This window comes from Narcine bancroftii, chromosome 3 (assembly GCF_036971445.1).
Source record: "Narcine bancroftii isolate sNarBan1 chromosome 3, sNarBan1.hap1, whole genome shotgun sequence".
Lineage (NCBI taxonomy): Eukaryota > Metazoa > Chordata > Chondrichthyes > Torpediniformes > Narcinidae > Narcine > Narcine bancroftii.
In genome coordinates, this window is record NC_091471.1 from 136,771,566 (window position 1) to 136,789,677 (window position 18,112).

Genomic DNA, 18,112 nt, shown 5'->3' on the forward strand with positions numbered 1-18,112 from the left:
ATGGTAATGATATGGGTTGAGGAATCTTGGAAATAATCTCCTTGTAACATATGACAGCAGATTGTTTGAACTTTTGAGTTAAATATTCTAAAACGAATTCATTGACCATTATACTTCTATTCATGTATCTGATAGAATGATACACAAAAGACATTTGTGCAATATGTGGGTTGCCAATGTAACACATTTGAAAAAGTTTGGTCAAAACCTTTACCTCATAATACTCAGAGGCAGCAATGCCCTTTAACAATCACCTGATTGAAACATTGGCATGAATACATTACCCATCATCTGAATCGTTTTAAATACCATGATTGTCAGGTCACCTCTGTAAACAGAAAATACTGATGTTAACATTAAAAATAGTTAAAGCTAGATACCAAGATTAATCATGTTGAACCTATAGAAAACTTTAATTTCTCTTGTCCTGGTTTGTATATTAGCAAATGCAAGTGTGAGAAAAGATCAAAGAGCAAGCAGAAGTCATTATTGTGAGGGATGGCATGGTCTATAGTGTACCAACATCAAAGACTATTGTTTATCAGGCTTTCGCTATCATTTTTATGAGATTTGGTGGAAATTAGTGGTAACAAGTAGGACCTGTTCAGTCCAATTTATTTTATTGAGAAGAATTAAGAGAGTTGCGCTAATTGCAGGCAGAACTGAAAAGCAGGTACTAATGCTATATGATAAAGGGGTTAAGACCAAAATGTTGACTGACCATTTCTACTCAAGGATGGTATCTGATTTGTTGAGTTCTTTCAGCAATTCTTTGTTCACTCGAGCTACTATATAACCTTGTTATGTTCAACCATCCTTCAATGAACAATCGGTAATTTTCATATGTGTGCTGTGCAATCATTGGGAAGGCTCCATTGTTTAAAAGTCAAACCAATCTCTGTCATGGGAAGGGATTACCAAATTACCATCATCCACTGTGTGAAAAACTATGTAACTATCTTCTTTCTCCCCTCTCTAGATCTAAACTCTCTTCCCTAGTCTACTTTTTCCATCAGTGTTGCTACTTTCAGGAAACCACAGATATTTCCCATGGTTGCTTTGTACACCAAATTTCTAAAGGTTCCTGTAATTTTCTCTATATGTCTTACCAGAATTTGATTTTCATCTTAGTCCGTGGCAATCCTGAGGAATCAATATTGAATTCAACAAGTTTAGATAACCAACATTTCCTGTTTACACCAGAATTGGCCAATGTCATTTCAAGATTAACTCATTTTTTCTTTCTCCAATGATGTGGCTGATCTGCTAGGTGTTTCCAGCGCTTAATTTGATTTCAGATTTGTGGCAATTGCTGTGATCTTTATTTTTTGTTTCTAGATGTCCTTTTACCTCTACTTACCTTCCTCCAAATCCATTAACAATGATAAAGCAGATAGCTCCAAGAGCCATGTATCATCCGGACAACATTTCATCTGTTCCTTCACCACACCCTTCACCCCATTCTTCAATATATCATAATTGTTTTCTCATATTTTCCATGTCGATGAAGGGTAATTTATCTGAATTGTCACTCTGTGGCTCTCTCCACATGCAACCTGACCTGCTGAGTATTCCCAGCAATTCCTGACTTTACCTATGATCACATGACCCTTTTTGCTCCCTCACCCCCTGAACCTCAAACCTGGTCCCTAGATTCTACACTTTCTTTTGTGCAACTTGCCAACTTTTCACACCAGGTCAGTAGTACTTGACGTTCAAGGGCTTGGATGCTGTGTTATTAATGGAGATCATATCTGTGACCAAGGAAATAATTGACTCAATATGTAACACTCACATAGTGTGTCTTAACACAAGCACTAACATTTATGGCCTAATATATTTGTAATAAGACAAAGATTTTTCACTATATCATGTTTTTTCATGTGCATCATGAAAACAACAAACTTTCCCCAATAATAAATAAGGAAATTTGTTTTTAGGATCATTTAGTCTTTGGGAAAGACAAATCCTTATTTAGAACAGATATTTATGTTTAGTTCAGTTAGAAAAGAAGTAGGGGAGACAATAATCCTGCTGTCCCACCCCAATACAGAAGCTCATACAGAAGGTCTTTGTTTTACTGAATTGCACTACCATTGCCAAAAATAAATATGCCATCCAAATTTATGGTTGAAAATTCACAGTCAACATGCTCCATCATCGTTTGTCAAAAGGGACTAACCAAAACTTTGGCATTTAGCAAGGTAAACCGCCATGAGCAAGAGAAGCTTTAGGCTATGCGAGTCCAGGGGATGTTTAATTATTTTAATTTACAGCCAAAGTTTGTGATTTGCCAAATCATTGTTCTACAGTTAAAATGTTCAGGGAAGCAATTCTGACTGACCACAGCCTGTCATTCAGCTGAGTGAGTTCAGATCAGCCTGAGGAATTCAGATGGAACTGGTATTAGCTGTACTTGATTGATTCCAAATATTCCATGCTGTGGTTTTACTGATAAACCTTGTTCAAACTCATTCTGTTTTCAGAAGTCCTCCTGAACATGGAAGATAACACAGGCTGGGTATGTATCTGCCTTGCACTCTTCACAATGTATTTTATCGAGAGGCAGAGCAGTAGCTGAGGCAGGTGTTGCTTAAAAGCATGAAAACAAAGCAGCCAAATAGTTCGTGCAGCCTTGCAGTCAGCGCATTTGTTATAACAATCAGTCCTTCTGCAATGCAAACCATTCATAATGTTTCATTTATTCATTATTTTGGACACATACAAATTAAAGCAGAGTTCTTCATTCTATTTGAATTACTGGTGTTCCTTTTTAAATGTATGAGGGAGCCTTATGAACTGTGAACATTTTTGAATATATGCACTTGAACAATAATCCTTTTCAAGCAAGAATAGCATCCATTATAGCACCAACAATTATTCATTTTCAATATTTTTATTTAATAAAATATGATGATGTCCACTGTAGTGCTTGTAGGCTCCTTGGTGTTGCTGCTTTAAAAGGCAAATAACAGTGCCTCGTTTATTACCGTATATATGTTGGCTTAAAGGATGATCCTCAAAACTTAAAAATGTCACCTCAAAATCAGGAGGTCATCTTGTACACCAAGTATAAAATCCAAACCTTGACAGCGAAGTCTGAACACCACTGCCACTTCCCCCTTCCCCCTTCATATTCCTATCCCCATCCGACTGGCTCCAATTCAAGTATCCTGGTCAGGCCTTAGGCACCCTCTACTACCTTCCTCATGCTGACAACCCAGCTCATCTCCATGCAAATGGTGAAAGCAAAGAAGGAGGAAACTTAGTCGTGGACGTGACATTCACAAAAACTGCATGCACCAATTCCAGCTTATCTCTGTTCAGGGAGCCTCTTGGATTGCACGTGCATTGATGGGCATTGCTCATTCAGTGGGGCAAATCATAGTCTTGGCAGTTCCTTAATTTTATAGCATTCAGAAAAACATTAAAGTTCACTGCATCGACCAATGACATCCATGAAAAAGCCCAATCTTGTGCATGTCCTGTTAGTTATCAACAACGTCTCAGCACTTACCTGCAAGCTCCATCCACCCAGTTCAACTTCCATCAACTCTGTACAGACTTTAAACAGCCTGTTAAAGGAGCTAACAGTGGTTTATTTTAAAATATGCAACTTCCAGAGGGTGACTGCCATGAGATGGGGGCAGCTTTTAGGATCTCCTGGTAATATCCCCTCATTCAATTGTCTTTCATTTTAACCCAAGTGGTTTAAGTTTTGCCCGTTTGATACCTAATATCACTGCTTTTGAAATGATGGTGACCAGAGCTGGGAAAACTCCAAAGAATGGGAAAAAAGAGACAGTTCCTTTGTCTGTTGAAAATATGTCTGAAATGCTGAAGAAACAATCTCGGGAGTTAGCTAAAGAAATCACTGCTGCCATGAAGGAATGTCAACGCGTGTTGGATTACAAGATTGATCGAGTTTTAAATTCCATTAAAAGCAATTGAAGAGCATCTGGAAACTGCTGAAGATGATTTGTGGTTGGTTAATGAATGTATTGACAGTTTAGAAAATTGATGGGAAACAATGGCTGCCAGCAATTCCAAACTAGGGGCGAAAGTACTGGTGAGAGGACCAGACCTACTGATTTTAGATTTAAAAGAAAATTCTGAAAAAGGCAAACTAACTAATTTTTTTTCCTCAGACTTGCTTATGGAGGTGTTTGGAGGAGAATCCCTTTGCCTCTAAACCTGAATTCAACAGAGCACATCAATCTTCATCTTCCAAGCCAGCTTCAGAGCAGTGCTCAAGCTCTGTAATTCTTCGCTTTCATCAATAAGAAAAAAAGGATTGGGTTATTTGTGAAGCCTTTCAGAAAAATAATTTGAGTTATCTAGGTAAACAAATAAGATTTGTTGAAGATTTTTGCCCTGAAATTATGGAAACGTGAAAAGAATATAGTGGAGTCATGAGTGACCTGCTTTGCTGAACCCAGCTCACTTGACAATCACCCTGGAAGGTGGTCAGAAGAAATTTCTGAACTGGGTGGATGATGCCCTCAATGTCTTGGAGGATTCCACTTCATGTTCAAGTTTAACATGAACTAATAGTTTATATTGGAAGCTTTTCTTTATTGGAAGGGTTTTTCTTTTCCTTTAGGGTTGTGGGAAGCTTGATTGTTTTTTTATTGTTATTTGAGAGGTTTATTGAATTAATTATTTTAGTTTGTTTTGTTTATTTGGCGGTGGGGCTTTTTTGATAAAATAAATTTAAATAGATTATATTAAGCTTATTTTACTAAATGTAGATTGATTTTTACCTGTTTTTATTATTCATTTATTAATACCACAAGTGACATAGCACATGGGCTTAATTATTCCACCATGGGAAAGCTGACTTGCACAGTTAGATTATTTCACGACCATGGGAAAATGTGGTCAACGTTAAATGATGTATAAGCACTTAATCTAGTTAAGGTTTGGGGAATAATTTTACATTATTCAAATAAGTTATAAGGTTCATGTCATTGAGCTTGGATAGTTTAAAGTGGGATTTTTTTCATATTTTAAGAAGCTTTCTTTATTCCTTTTTTAAATTAATTATTTGTGTATCTTTTGAAAGCTTAAGATATAATGGTTCTTTTGATAGCAACTGACCTGTGTGTGTTCTTGGAATGCAAATAATAGTAACACAGCTGTGAACACTTTTTCTAACCTGACAGAGACTGGGAATGAATCATGAAGCTATTGTGCATGTGCATATATTATTTATCCTTACTGCAAACACTGTAGCCTTACCTGTTAAACATTGGCAGTGAACAGCATTGTGCGTATGGGTATTTTTAGTTTGGTCAAATTTCCTTTTTTATACATATTTAGAACTTTCTTTTGTTTGAGGGGGACCTATTATTTATTATTCTTTTTTAACATAGGAGATATATTTTAAAATTACTGTAGAAGTGTAAGGATTTGGTTTTTGAGCTGGTTGCCTTTCCATCTGTTTGGCAACCTTCAGAATTGGGAGGTTTGAGGGAGAGTTTTTTTTTCTCTGGGTTTTGCAAGTTTATTTTCTTTTCATGTTTATATTTTTGGTACTGCTGTGAGGTTTCAAGGAAGTGGTCTTGGAATGCGACAAACACAGCCAGAGGATTTCTTATAATATTAATTGAGACTCATGATTAGTTCAATAAGAATTATTTCTTGGAATATTAAAAGTATGAATGGTGCAAATAAAAGAAGTAGAATCTTTGTCCATGTTATACACCTGAAGTCAGGTATTGTCCTTCTTCAAGAAACCCATATTAAGAACTCTGATAAGGAGAGGCTTTATCGAATGGAAAGGACAACACTTTCATTCTTGTTCTGATGCTAAGATTAGGGGAGTTTCAATTTTAATTAATCAACATTTTACAATTGTATTTCATAACATGTTATCTGACAAAGTCACTACATTGTTCTCACTGGCATATTATATAGTAAAAAGGTTGTTTTTGCCAATGCTTATGCCCCAAACATTGATTAACCAGAATTTGTTGAGAATTTTTTTCAGCTTTACTTGTCTTAAGTCATTCCTAATTGGTATGCGGGTGGGGGGGGGGGGGGGGGGTGGAACTTAACAGTAATTTATTGCTTTTTAACAAATTATGGTATCTCAGATATTTGGCGTTTTCTAAATCCTAATAGAAGAGAATACTCATTTTTTCAAATGTGCACCATTCTTACACCTGCATAGATTATTTTTTAATAGATATTCAATTGATTTCATTGACCAAATCATGTGAATACCAAGGAATAGTGATTTCTGATCATGCTCCTGTTATTTTATCTTTGAATTTTCCCAACACTTCTCTCACATGGAGGCATTATCATTTTAATTCTACTTTACTTTCAGAAAATGAGTTTCTGAATTTTATGCAAGAGCAAATTCAATTTTTTTTTATACTTCAAATTCTTCCCCAACAGTTTCTAACTTGATTATTTAGGATACTATGAAAGCTGTGGTTTAAAAAAGAGGACGAATGAGGAAAGATTAGATTTGGTCAATCAGATTAAACAAATTGATTTACAGTATGCACAAGTTAAAAGTCCTGATTTGTATAGAGGAGAGCTGAACTTAAAACTAGATTTTATCTCTTTTCTACCTATCCTACTTCTACCTTTAAGTCAGTTCTACATACATGGTGAAAAGTCTGGTAAAAGTTTGTTGTGCCAATAGAAATGGATGGCCACTAAGAGACAAATTAATAAAATTAAGATGGAACATGGTACAGACGCAGCTGACCATTTTATACCTTTAAATATTTTTTTCTAGATTGTATACCTCTGAATCCAGTAATGATAACACTTCAATGTTGGATTTTCTGGACCATCTCAATTTGCCTTCACTTTCACAGCTTGGAAGCACCTATTTCCCATGAGGAAATATTTTTTGCAATTTCTTCTTGACAATTAGGTAAATTTCCAAGTCCCGATGGAATTTTATGACATTTTCTAAATTACTAATGCCTCAATTTAGTTCCTTACTGAATGATTCATTTAAACAAGGAAATCTTCCTTCATTTTTGGTGAAGCTTGTATTGTAGTGTGTTGTGCATGAGCGCAGCGAAAAAACAGAGACAGCGGTCTGTGAACTTGTTTAGCACAATTGATTTACTTTGAAGTTCATGCTGAAGCCTTTAAGGCCATCTGGAGTCCACCCCTCATGTTCCACAAGAGAAAAACCTGCAACGCTACATTTGCCGCTGTTGCCCCACTGACAAACAGGGCCGGTTTGCCGTTGCAATTATGTGCACTGCCACACAACCTCTCTCCCCCCCCTCCACAACCAGTGCCCATGGTCTCATGGTGTGTCATGGGTGAGATCTGCTGCTTTGATAGCTAACCTCTATGTACTGGCAGCGGGACCTTTACCAGTTCTGATGTTCATGTGGGCTGGTTTGAGGTGGTCCATTGTGAAAAGCTCCTCTCTACCCCCGATGTTGAGAGTGAAAGCAGATGCATTTCTCTGGAGCACATTGTAGAGTCCCTCATAGGGATGCTGGAGGGGCGTCCTGTGTCCGCTCCTGTGAACAAACACATAATCGCAGGAGTTTGTCTGTGGGGTGATTGGAGGGTGGGTGACAGTGTTACGATGGCGGTGGTGGTGGAAGTGATCCCAATTTGTTTCTCAGTCTTTCCAGTATGGCGGCGGTGTCAGAGACTTGGCCTGGCGATGAAAGGAGGGTCTTGACGTAAACTAACTAAGCTGAGGAGATTTTGGGGTCATCCTTATGCGCTGTGCGTATACCAAGGAGGACCCATGGCAGTTCATTCTCCCAGTTTGGCCTCTCAAGCCATGCCATCAGTGTTGACTTAAGGTAATTATGAAAATGCTCGACGTCCATTGGACTGGGTAGACAGTGGTCTGGTATAGCTGGGTGCCCATCAGTTTGAACAGTTTGTTCCAAAGGGCAAAGGTGAATTGCCCCCTCCCACCCTGTCAGTGATTATGTATGCCGGGACTCCAAATCGGGACACCCAGGTGGAGTGGAAAGTTCTGGCGCAACTGTCGGTGGTGGCATCTGGGATGGGGACAACCTCTGGCCACTGGGTGAATCTGTTCACTGTTGTTAGCAGGTAGCGAGACCCTTGGAAGACTGGCAATGGGCCCATTACATTGAGATTGGCATGCTGAACCTATGAGTTGGTGCATCAAACTGTTGGTGGCGGGCCTTGGTGTGTTACTGGACCTTCCGGTTTGGCAGTGTGTGCAGGTTTTCATCCATTCACTAACCTGCTTGCGCAGCCCATGCCAGACAAATCTGGAGGATGTCATCTGCACTGTTGTATTGATGGAGGGATGGGAAAGGCCATGTAACATGTGAAAACCATTTGTCGCCATTGGGCGGGGATGAGTGGTCAGGGTTGGCCAGTGGAGCCGTCGCAGAGTAAAGTTGCACCATTGGTGTCCAGTGGGAAGTCTCAGAGTTGCAGACACATGATTGCTGTCCAGAAACCATGGGGCTCAGGATCATCTTGCTGGGCTCGAGCCAGGTTGTGGTAGCTGATGCCTTGCGACTCGGCATGAATAGCCAGCCTGGCGAGTCTATCAGTGATAATGTTCTGTTTGCCCGAGAGGTGGTGGATAGAGGTGGTGAATTCAGAGACGTAGGATAAGTGCCGCTGCTGGCGGGAAGACCACAGGTCAGAAGATTTGGAGAAAGGTCTGTGTAGATTGTGAAAGGCCGCCCCTCCAAGAAGTAGTGGAAATGGCAGGTGATGAGGTAGAGGACTAGCAGCTCCCTGTCGAACATGCTGTACTTCAGATCAGGTGCTCGTAGGTGATGGCTGAAAAAGGTGAGGGGCCTCCAAGTGTCATCCACAAACTGTTCCAGGACACCGTCCACCACTGTGTTGGATGCATCAACTGTGGGGGCTATGGGCATGTCCATGCATGGGTGGACAAGCATCGTTGTGGTGGCCAGGTCCTCGGCTTTTTGGAAAGGGCCCTGCATCTCATCGGTGCAGTCACAGTCTTTCTTAACACAAAGAGTGGGCCCAAGATGCTGGCAGCTGCGGGGATGAACCTGTTGTAGAAATTTACCATGTCCACAAATTCTTGCCGTCCCTTCAGAGTTATCGGTCTTGTGAAGTGTTGAATAGCCTTCATCTTCTTGGGTAAAGTAGTGGTGCTCTTTTTGGTAATTCTGTGGCCCAGAAAGTCAATTTCCTTGAGGCCAAACTGGCACTTTGGTGGGTTGATGGTGAGACCGAATACTGCAAGTTGGTTAAAAAGCTGGTGAAAATGTGAGATGTGTTTCTCAAGGGTCTTACTCACTATCAGGATATCGTCCATGTGGATGAAATGGAAAGGCAAGTCTCTGTCGACTGCATCCATGACTCACTGGAACATCTGGGCTGTATTTTACAGACCAAATGGCATGCAAATAAACTCAAAAATGCCAAAAGGGGTGATGATGGTAGTCTTTTGGACATCATCTGGGTGAATGGGGATCTGGTGGTATCCCCAAGTCAGGTCAATCTTAGAGAAGAGGCATGCATAATGGAGATTTGCCACAAAATCCTGGATATGGGGGATTGGGGATCTGGTGTCGTCACATCATTGTGGCATCTGTAGTCTCTGCGGGCCTCTGGCTGTCATTGGACTTGGGCACCGAGGAAGAGAGAGGCCCACGGACTGTCAGAATGACAGATGATATAGAGTTCTTCCATGCACTTAAACTCTTCCTTGGCAAGGTTGAGTTTATCAGGGGCCAGATGTCGGGCTCAAGAATGCACTGATGGGCCTGTGGTTGCTATGTAGTGCTGGACACCATTCTACAGCATGGTGATGGGGAACTGGAGGGTGAAGGATGGAAGGATAGCTGGCAAGTAGTTGGCTGTATTGGCCATGCAAAGTCTCCACAGAGGTGAGCGAGGTGGCCAGTTTGTTGGACATGCCAAAGCGTATTGCCTGGAAGGTCTCTGAGTGGACCAGTCATTTGCCCTGGAGGTCTACCAATAGACAGTGTCCTCACAGGAAATCTGCACCTAAAAGGGGTTTGTCCATGGATGCCAGTGTGAATGACCAATTGAAAGTGGTCTCGCTGAAACTAACAGGGATGCGCTTCTTGCCAAAATTTTTAATGGTGTTGTTGTTGGGTGTGTGCAGGGTGGGGCTATGGGGCCCTGTGTGTGTCTCAAATGTCTCTTGTGTGTGTCTCTGCATCCATGTCCACGAGAAATCTGCAGCCTGAAATCCTGTACCAAATGTGGAGTAGGCTGTTCGGTCAGACCGCCACCATGGCCATTAATGGCAGCTAGCCCTGTCATTTCCCTGGCTGATGGCACCTGCGTGCTCCTGAACCCCACTGTTGATGGTAGAAGCACCATTTTGGGTCAGGATTTTCAATTCATGGGCTTGGGTGGGGGGAGGGGTCCTGCTCATGTATTGGACTGGGTATGGGCGTTGACCTGGGGGATGGCATTGTAATGTGATTGACTTGTAACATGGTTGACTATGTCTGTAGGCTTACGCTTGGAGCGGTAGAGGATGTCTGCCTGTGCCGTAGCCCTAGGTGGGTCGCTGAAATCCGTGTCAGCTCTTAGGATCCTAATGTCTTCAGGCATTTACTCAAAGAATACCAGCTCGAACATGAGGCAGGGTTTGTGTTCCTCTGCCAGGGTAAGCATCTCACCCATGAGGGTGGACAGTGTCCTGTCCCCTAGGTCATCCAAGTGAAGGAGCCTGGTAGCCCTTTCATGCTGTGGTAGCCCATTAGTGCAAATGAGGAGGTCTTCAGAGCCATATATTTACCTTCCTCTGGTGGTGCCTGGATGAGGTCATTGACTCATGAAGCAGCTTCCTGGTCTAGCGAGCTGAATCCGAGGTTATCTGTTTGATCTGGAACTGGGCCTCCACTTGGCTGAACCAACTGCGGGGCCTGTTCGTCAAGAAAGTTGGCAGCTTTAATGTAACAGTGCAGGGTCCATTGTCCCAAGTCTTCAGAATGTGAAGACTCATCAGGGTCACCAGTGTAGTGTGTTGTGCGTGAGCACAGCAAGAAACTGAGACAACAGTCTGTGAGCTCATTTAGCACAACTGATTTACTGTGAAGTTCATGCTGCAGCCTTTAAGGCTGTCCGGAGCCCACCCCTCACATCCTGTAACTTAAATCAAGTTGATGTAAGTGTGTATGTGTGCTTCCAGCCTGCACCGAAAGCAAAAGACCCATGACACCATTTTTGCCGCGGCCGCCCCACTGCAATTCACCACCGCAATTATGTGCGCTGACACAGTATCTCTGTTATTCTGAAAAAAGGGAAAGATCTACTTGATTGTGCTTCTTATAGGTCTATTTCTTTACTTAACATAGATATGAAGATCTTGTCTAAAATATTGGTGCATAGAATGGAGAATATTTTACCTTCAGTCAGTTCTGAAGGCCAAACTGGCTTTATTAAAACTGTTATTTTTATTTTAATATACATCATTTATTGAAAATTCTATATTTACCTCCCACTCCTGGCCTTGAATGTACTCGTTCTCTGGATACAGAGAAAGCTTTTGATCAGGTGGAATGGGGTTATTTGTTTGCTACTTTGTAAACAATTTCACTTTGGACCTTATTTTGTTAAATGGATTAAATTACTTTATTTATGTCCCACAGTATCAATTCTTACTAATTTACAGAAATCAAAACCTTTCAATCTTCAGCAGAATACTCGTCAGGTTTTTCCTTTAAATCCATTACTTCTTTTACTTGGTATTTATGCCCTTAGCAATTGGTCATCAAGAAAGTGTAAATTTTATTGGGATCTAGAGGATCGGTACTGAACATAATGCTTTCTTATATGCAAATGATTTATTGATTTTTGTTTCTAATCTAGAGGTTTCCTTACCAAGTATGTTAGCTTTGTTATCTAATATTAGTCAGTTTTCAGGGAATAAGTTCAATCTGCATAGAAGTGAACATTTACCTTTAGATGGGTCTATATCAAATTATTCTAATATTCCTTTTAAGGTTGTGAAATATCAATTCACCTGTCTTGGTACTACAATTGCTAGGAGCTATAAATACCTTTTTAAGGAAAAATTTTCCACTCTATTTAATCAGGTTAAATTATTATTATTGAGTTAGTTACTTTTATCATTCTCGATGATTAGTTATATCAATTCTATTAAAATAAACATCCTACCTAAATTTTTGTACCTTTTCAATCCATACCAATTTTTATTCCTAAATCTTGTTTTGACTCACTTGATTCACTTATTTATTTGTACATACGACAAAGGAAACACCCCTGCTTAAATAAAGCTCATCTTCAAAGACCTTAAAGAAATGGTGGACTGGCAGTTTCCAATTTTAGATTATATAATTGGGCAGTCACTATACGTAAATTAATTCTTTTGTTATATTTTGATAATTTGGTTGACCACCCTTCATGGATAGAATGGAATTGAATTTTATGTTCCTGTTTATCCTCCTCTTTCTATAAGATAGCTAATAATCTAAAAAAATTAACATAAATTGACAATATGGGCACAATTTAGAAGGATTTTTGGATTTTGGAATTTGACCTTTGCTAGTCCCATTTTTATAACCATCTTTTTGCCTTCTTTGTCAGACATAGTTTTTAATGATTGGCACAGATTGGGTATTTAATGTTTCAAAGACCTTTTTATTCATAACAGTTTTTCTTCTTTTGAACAATTGGTGGCAAAAATTAATTCATCAAATACACATTTTTTAAGATATTTGCTAGTTAGACATTTTGTTCAATCTCACATTCCCGATTTTCCACAAATTCCTGAGGTGAATATTTTATTTTTACATTTGGAATTTGAACTTTCACACAGAAGTTTAATATCTCTTATTTACAATAATTTGATTTAAGAACAGCCTCTTTAGATGTGATCAAAAGCAATTGGGAACATGATTTGAATCTTTGATTTCTGATGAGGTTTGCAATTCAATTTATAATTTGATTAATACGACTTCCCTTTGTGCACATTGGTTATTGCAATTAAAGTGGTCCATAGAGTAAATTTATCTAAAGCTAAATTAGCTCCTTTTTTTCTGATATAAATCCTCTAGGTGACAAATGTAAAATTGCAGATGCTTCCTTGGTTCACACATTTTGGTTTTGCCCTAATCTAGAAAAACTTTGGAAAGATATTTTGGAAAGATTCTCAATCTTAAATTGGAACCTTGCCCTTTAATTGCTCTGTTTGGATTATCTGATGATGATGCTTTTTTGACTTCATCTCAAAACCAAATTTTATCTTTTACTTTGTTGATAGCCGGACATGAAATAATGATCAAATGGAAGAATAACACTCCACCTATACATTCTTCTTTGGCTTGGCTTTGTGGACAAAGATTAATGGAGGGGTAAATGTCCACATCTGCTGCAGGCTCGTGGGTGACTGACAAGTCCGAGGCGGGACAGGCAGACACGGTTGCAGCGGTTGCAGGGGAAAATTGGTGGGTTTTGGTTGGGTGCTGGGTTTTTCCTCCTTTGTCTTTTGTCAGTGAGGTGGGCTCTGCGGTCTTCTTCAAAGGAGGTTACTGCCCGCCGAACTGTGAGGCGCCAAGATGCACGGTTTGAGGCGATATCAGCCCACTGGCAGTGGTCAATGGGGCAGGCACCAAGAGATTTCTTTAGGCAGTCCTTGTACCTCTTTAGGCAGTCCTTGTACCTACACATACACAATGGTCAAATGATGTTATGTCCTGTTTAAGTTTAGAAAAAATATAGATATTCCATGAAGGAATCAAATATTAATTTCATAAAGACAAGGGGTCCTTTCAGGGTCTATTACCATAATCTAAAATTTTAAAACTGATCTAACCTGTTTTGTTGGTTTCTAACTTGCTGTCACTTGATATCTACATGTTAGGTTTCTTTTTCTAACCTTGCTAAATGGAAAGGGTTTTTGACCAAATGTTTTATTTTCTTTTTTCCTTTGGTAATTGTATCCTAAATTATAACTGTATGGTTTAATTTTGTACAAATGTAAATATCAATAAAAATTATTTAAAAAAAAAGTATGCAAATAAAATTAAAACCTTTACAAGGTAATTTGGTATTAAAATATTGTGACAGCATCACTCCACTGGTCTGTGGTCAATGGTAAGTGCCAGATTTGAGGGTTGTCATTTACAGCGGGTATAGCTGTAACATTTGAGGTGGAAATTCCAAAGATTGTCCTATACAGGTTCATCCTGTATGACAGCATATACAGTAATCTCTCACCAAGCAAACGATGTTTCAGAAAATATATTCTTATAATAATGATTGTAGTGTGAATAAAAGCTCTCACAACTGAGGGAGAACATATGCTTTTAATAGCTTATAACTGAGGGTAGGGTTTTACAGTGGTCTTCAGAGAGGCTCAGGTGGGAAACCAGGGTTATATATGGATGGATGGGGGTGTACCCAGACATCAGTTTAACACACTACTAGTGAAACTCACTTCACTGCATTCACCCCATCCTGCAGAATTTAGGATCTGTGGCTGAAGACAGAGAATGTTGATTCAGAAAAAAAGTTGAAAAGTTACAGATTTAAATGGTTTGGGTTTCTGGAGATCCTGGTGGGCACCTAAGCATAGGAGGACCTTGGGCTTCTTGAGTCTCCTATTCCCCTTGTGGGGAAGGAGTGGCAGGTGGAGTCTCCAGTCCTACGGTCGAGGGGGATGCATTTTCCTCTTGAACTGGATTCCCTGAGGCCCTGACTGTGGGGGTGGGAATGAGCTCCGTGGCTCACAGGGCACTTGAGGCAACGGACCCTCTGTTTCGGTGGGTGCCATGTCCCTGATGGAGACAGTGTCCTTCATGCAATCTGGATACTCCACGTAGGCGTACATGGGATTGTCGTGGAGTAGTTTCACCCTTTTCACCAGGGGGTCAGACTTGCTTCTCCTCATGTGATTCCTGAGAAAGACTAGACCAGGAGTGGTGACCCAGGTTAGGAGTGTAGTTCCTGATGCCGACCTTCTTTTGAAAGTGAAAGGAGCTCATGAGGAGTAGCATTGGTCACAGTACATAGTAGCGACCGGATGGAATGGAGCACCATAGGAAGGACTTTCTGCCAGCATGAGTCTGGAAGGCCTCTTGACTTCATGGCCAGACTGATAGCCTTCCAGACCATGGCATTTTCCTTTTCAATCTGCCCGTTCCCCGGGGGTTGTAGCTCATAGTCCTGCTGGATGCGATGCCCCTCCCCAGCAAGTACTGAAGTAGCTCATCACTCATAAAAGATGAGCCCCAGTCGCTATGAATATAGCCAGGATACCTGAACAGGGTGAAACTGGAATCTAGGGTCTTTATGACTGACGAGGTGGACATGTCTGGACATGGAATGGTGAACAGGAAGTAGGAGTACTCATCAGTGATAGAGAGGAAGAGAGTGTTCCCTTTTGTGGCCAGTAGAGGTCCCTTAAAATTCAAGGGCCTGATGACTTGATCAGGTGCGCCTTTTCAAGGCAGAAGTGCGGCTTGCACTCTGCGCAGACCTGGAAAGACCTGGTCATTTCCCTGATATATTCCATGGAGTAGGGCAGATTGCGCACCTTGACAAAATGAGCCATGCGGGAAACCCCTGGATGGCAGAGCTCATTATGCAGAGACTACAGTTGACCAGTGTTTGCAGAGGCACAACTTCCTCTGGATAAGGTATCTGGAGGGTCGTTAAGGGCTCCTGGCCGATAGGCAATGTCATAATTTTAGGTGGAGAGCTTGATCCTCCACCTAGCAATTTTGTCATTTTTGATTTTGCCCGTCTTGACATTATTAAACATGAATGCGACCGAGCGCTGGTCAGTGAGGATCGTAAATTTCCTACCAGCCAAGTAGTGTCTCCATTGCCTCACAGCTTCTACAATGGCTTGAGCCTCCTTTTCAAAAGAGGGGTTCCAGAGCTCATGGCTTTTTAATGTCTGAGGAAAAAATGCAACCAGCCTGCCAACCTGGTTCAGGGTAATGGCCAGGGCTACATCCAAAGCATCGCTTTCCACTTGGAAAGGTATATTCTCGTCCACCGTGTGTATGGCAGCTATTGCACATGATTTCAGAGGTATTTAAAAGCCATTTGGCCTTCAGCCCAGAGAGGGAAAATAGTGGCTTTTAAGAGAGAACAAACCTTATCAGCGCATTGAAGGATCCACTGGGCATAATATTAGAAAAATCCTAGGCATCTCCTCAAAGTTTTCAAGGTCTTGGGAATGGGGAACTCGAACAGGGGATACATCCTATTGGGATTGCGGCCAATTATTGTGTGGCGCAAAAAGTGGGTTCGGGTGAATTTGGGGCAGACAGCTCGGGGCCGGAGTCAGATCTGGGTGCTGTGCAGGCTGTGGACTTGCCCTCGCATGGCAAACCCTCACCCAAAGTCCTTTCTTGACACAGCTGGAACAAAAATTTAGCGGAAACATGAGGGGAGATTTCTTTATTCAGAGGGTGGTGGATGTGTAGAATGAGCTTCCAGAAGAAGAGGTGGAGGCAGGCTCAATATTAGCATTTAAGGGGAAGTTAGATATGTCTATGGACAGGAATGGAATGGAAGCTTGTGGGTTGAATGTAGGTCAGAGGTGTTAGATGGGAGAAGTATTTGGCATGGACTTGATCTGTTTCGGTGCTGTAATTGTTATATTGTTTTTTAAATATAGTTATATATGGCTTTGGGAGTGCTGGTATCTCCTACAGCCAGTATATTTCTTCAAGCCACACATTACATGCCAAAGAGCTGCACGTGGCTGGCGAGCCATGGTTTGGCCACATCTGTTTTACAACATCTTGACAGGTGATGCAATAAAATAGGCACAAGGGGGCTAAAGAATTTTTCTCATTTAAGATTCACATTTATTGGTCAGACCTTATAAAATCAAGACAATTTGAGCACATTGGATTCTCATACACATCATAAAATGCAGCCACAGTTAAGCATCTAAACCTATCAGCAGGATCCTTTCAGCCATGATTAGAAGAAAGACCAATCTTTGGTATTTTTGTATGATAGCCACCAAGTTTTCACCATATCATGTCATTAAAACTGTGGCTCTCTGAGAGTGCAGCACTTCCTCAATCAATATTTTAAAAAAGGCAAGATTGTTAACTGATGATTCAATGAAGAAAATGACAGGAAACCACAGATGAAGGTTAAAATCATTCTGTTTGAGAGTGTTTTTTTCTGTCTTTTGTAGTCGACTGCTGGATTTAGCCCATTATTTGACTCCAAAGTTCTGAACCAGTCTCTCTTGATAATTACCTTTCTCCAGCTTCAAGTTATTTTCTGAAGAGTGAAGGTTCTACTTAGGAATTCCAACCAAGGATTGATCTTATTATACACAAAGCCAGGTATCCAAGCAAGAAATGTACCTGCAAGATAAAGATTGCATGGTATGTCGATAGCCTCTGTAAAAGAAAGCAGCTTTAATGTTAGAAAAGAAAATTAAATACCGTATATTTCTGCATTTGTCGACTGGCGTATGTCAACCCCTATTTTTCAGCCTAATGTTAATGGTTTTATAATATGTTCAGCATATGTCAACTCCCATTTTTCGGGCTGTTCAGTCCTCGCAGGAACAACCCAATTTTTTTTAAAAAACACCTTAATCACAAGTAACAAAGCTGTAAATTAAGTAAGTAAAAAAAAAAAACCACAGCCTACCAGGCAGCAGCGCGATAGCCCACAGAGCTGGAGCGCCTTGTGCTCCCAGTTTGAGCAGGAATCTCGGCCTATCAGGCAGCAGCGGTTACGGCGACCTCAGGGTCCCAGGTAGGAGTGATTATGGCAGGACGCAGCAGTGGGGAATTGTCAGGGAGCAGCGGCGCTGGCAGTAGGGAGGTGTTTCCAGCATCAACTAATACGTCAATCTGGTTTTATCGGTGGATTTAAGGTCTTAAAATTATATCCAGTGTATAAGTCGACCCCCCCACCCCTGCTTTTTGAGAAGTTTTTTAGGGTTTCATGACTCAACTTGTATGCCGAAATATACACTAGATAAATAAAACAGAGGTTGACAAAAATAGATTACTTGTGTACACTTTGCCTTATCTATCAACTGGATATCTTAAATTTAAATATAGACATACAGACATATAGCATGTCAACTGACCATTTTTGCCCATGACCCCGTGCTTCTCAATTATATCTAAGTAACCTACAATCCCTAGTACATTTTGAA

At 40.6% G+C, this 18,112-nt stretch overlaps 1 long non-coding RNA gene across 4 annotated transcripts in view; it reads left to right on the plus strand.

Moving 5' to 3' along the window:
* The window catches only part of LOC138757603 (uncharacterized), a 57,182-nt gene extending 54,321 nt beyond the window's left edge, over positions 1–2,861 (plus strand). For all 4 annotated transcript variants that reach the window (XR_011353726.1, XR_011353729.1, XR_011353730.1 and 1 more), the window contains one exon: positions 2,487–2,861. This is a non-coding gene — a long non-coding RNA (uncharacterized lncRNA). The remainder of the gene's footprint in view (positions 1–2,486) is intronic.
* Positions 2,862–18,112: the final 15,251 nt, after the last annotated feature.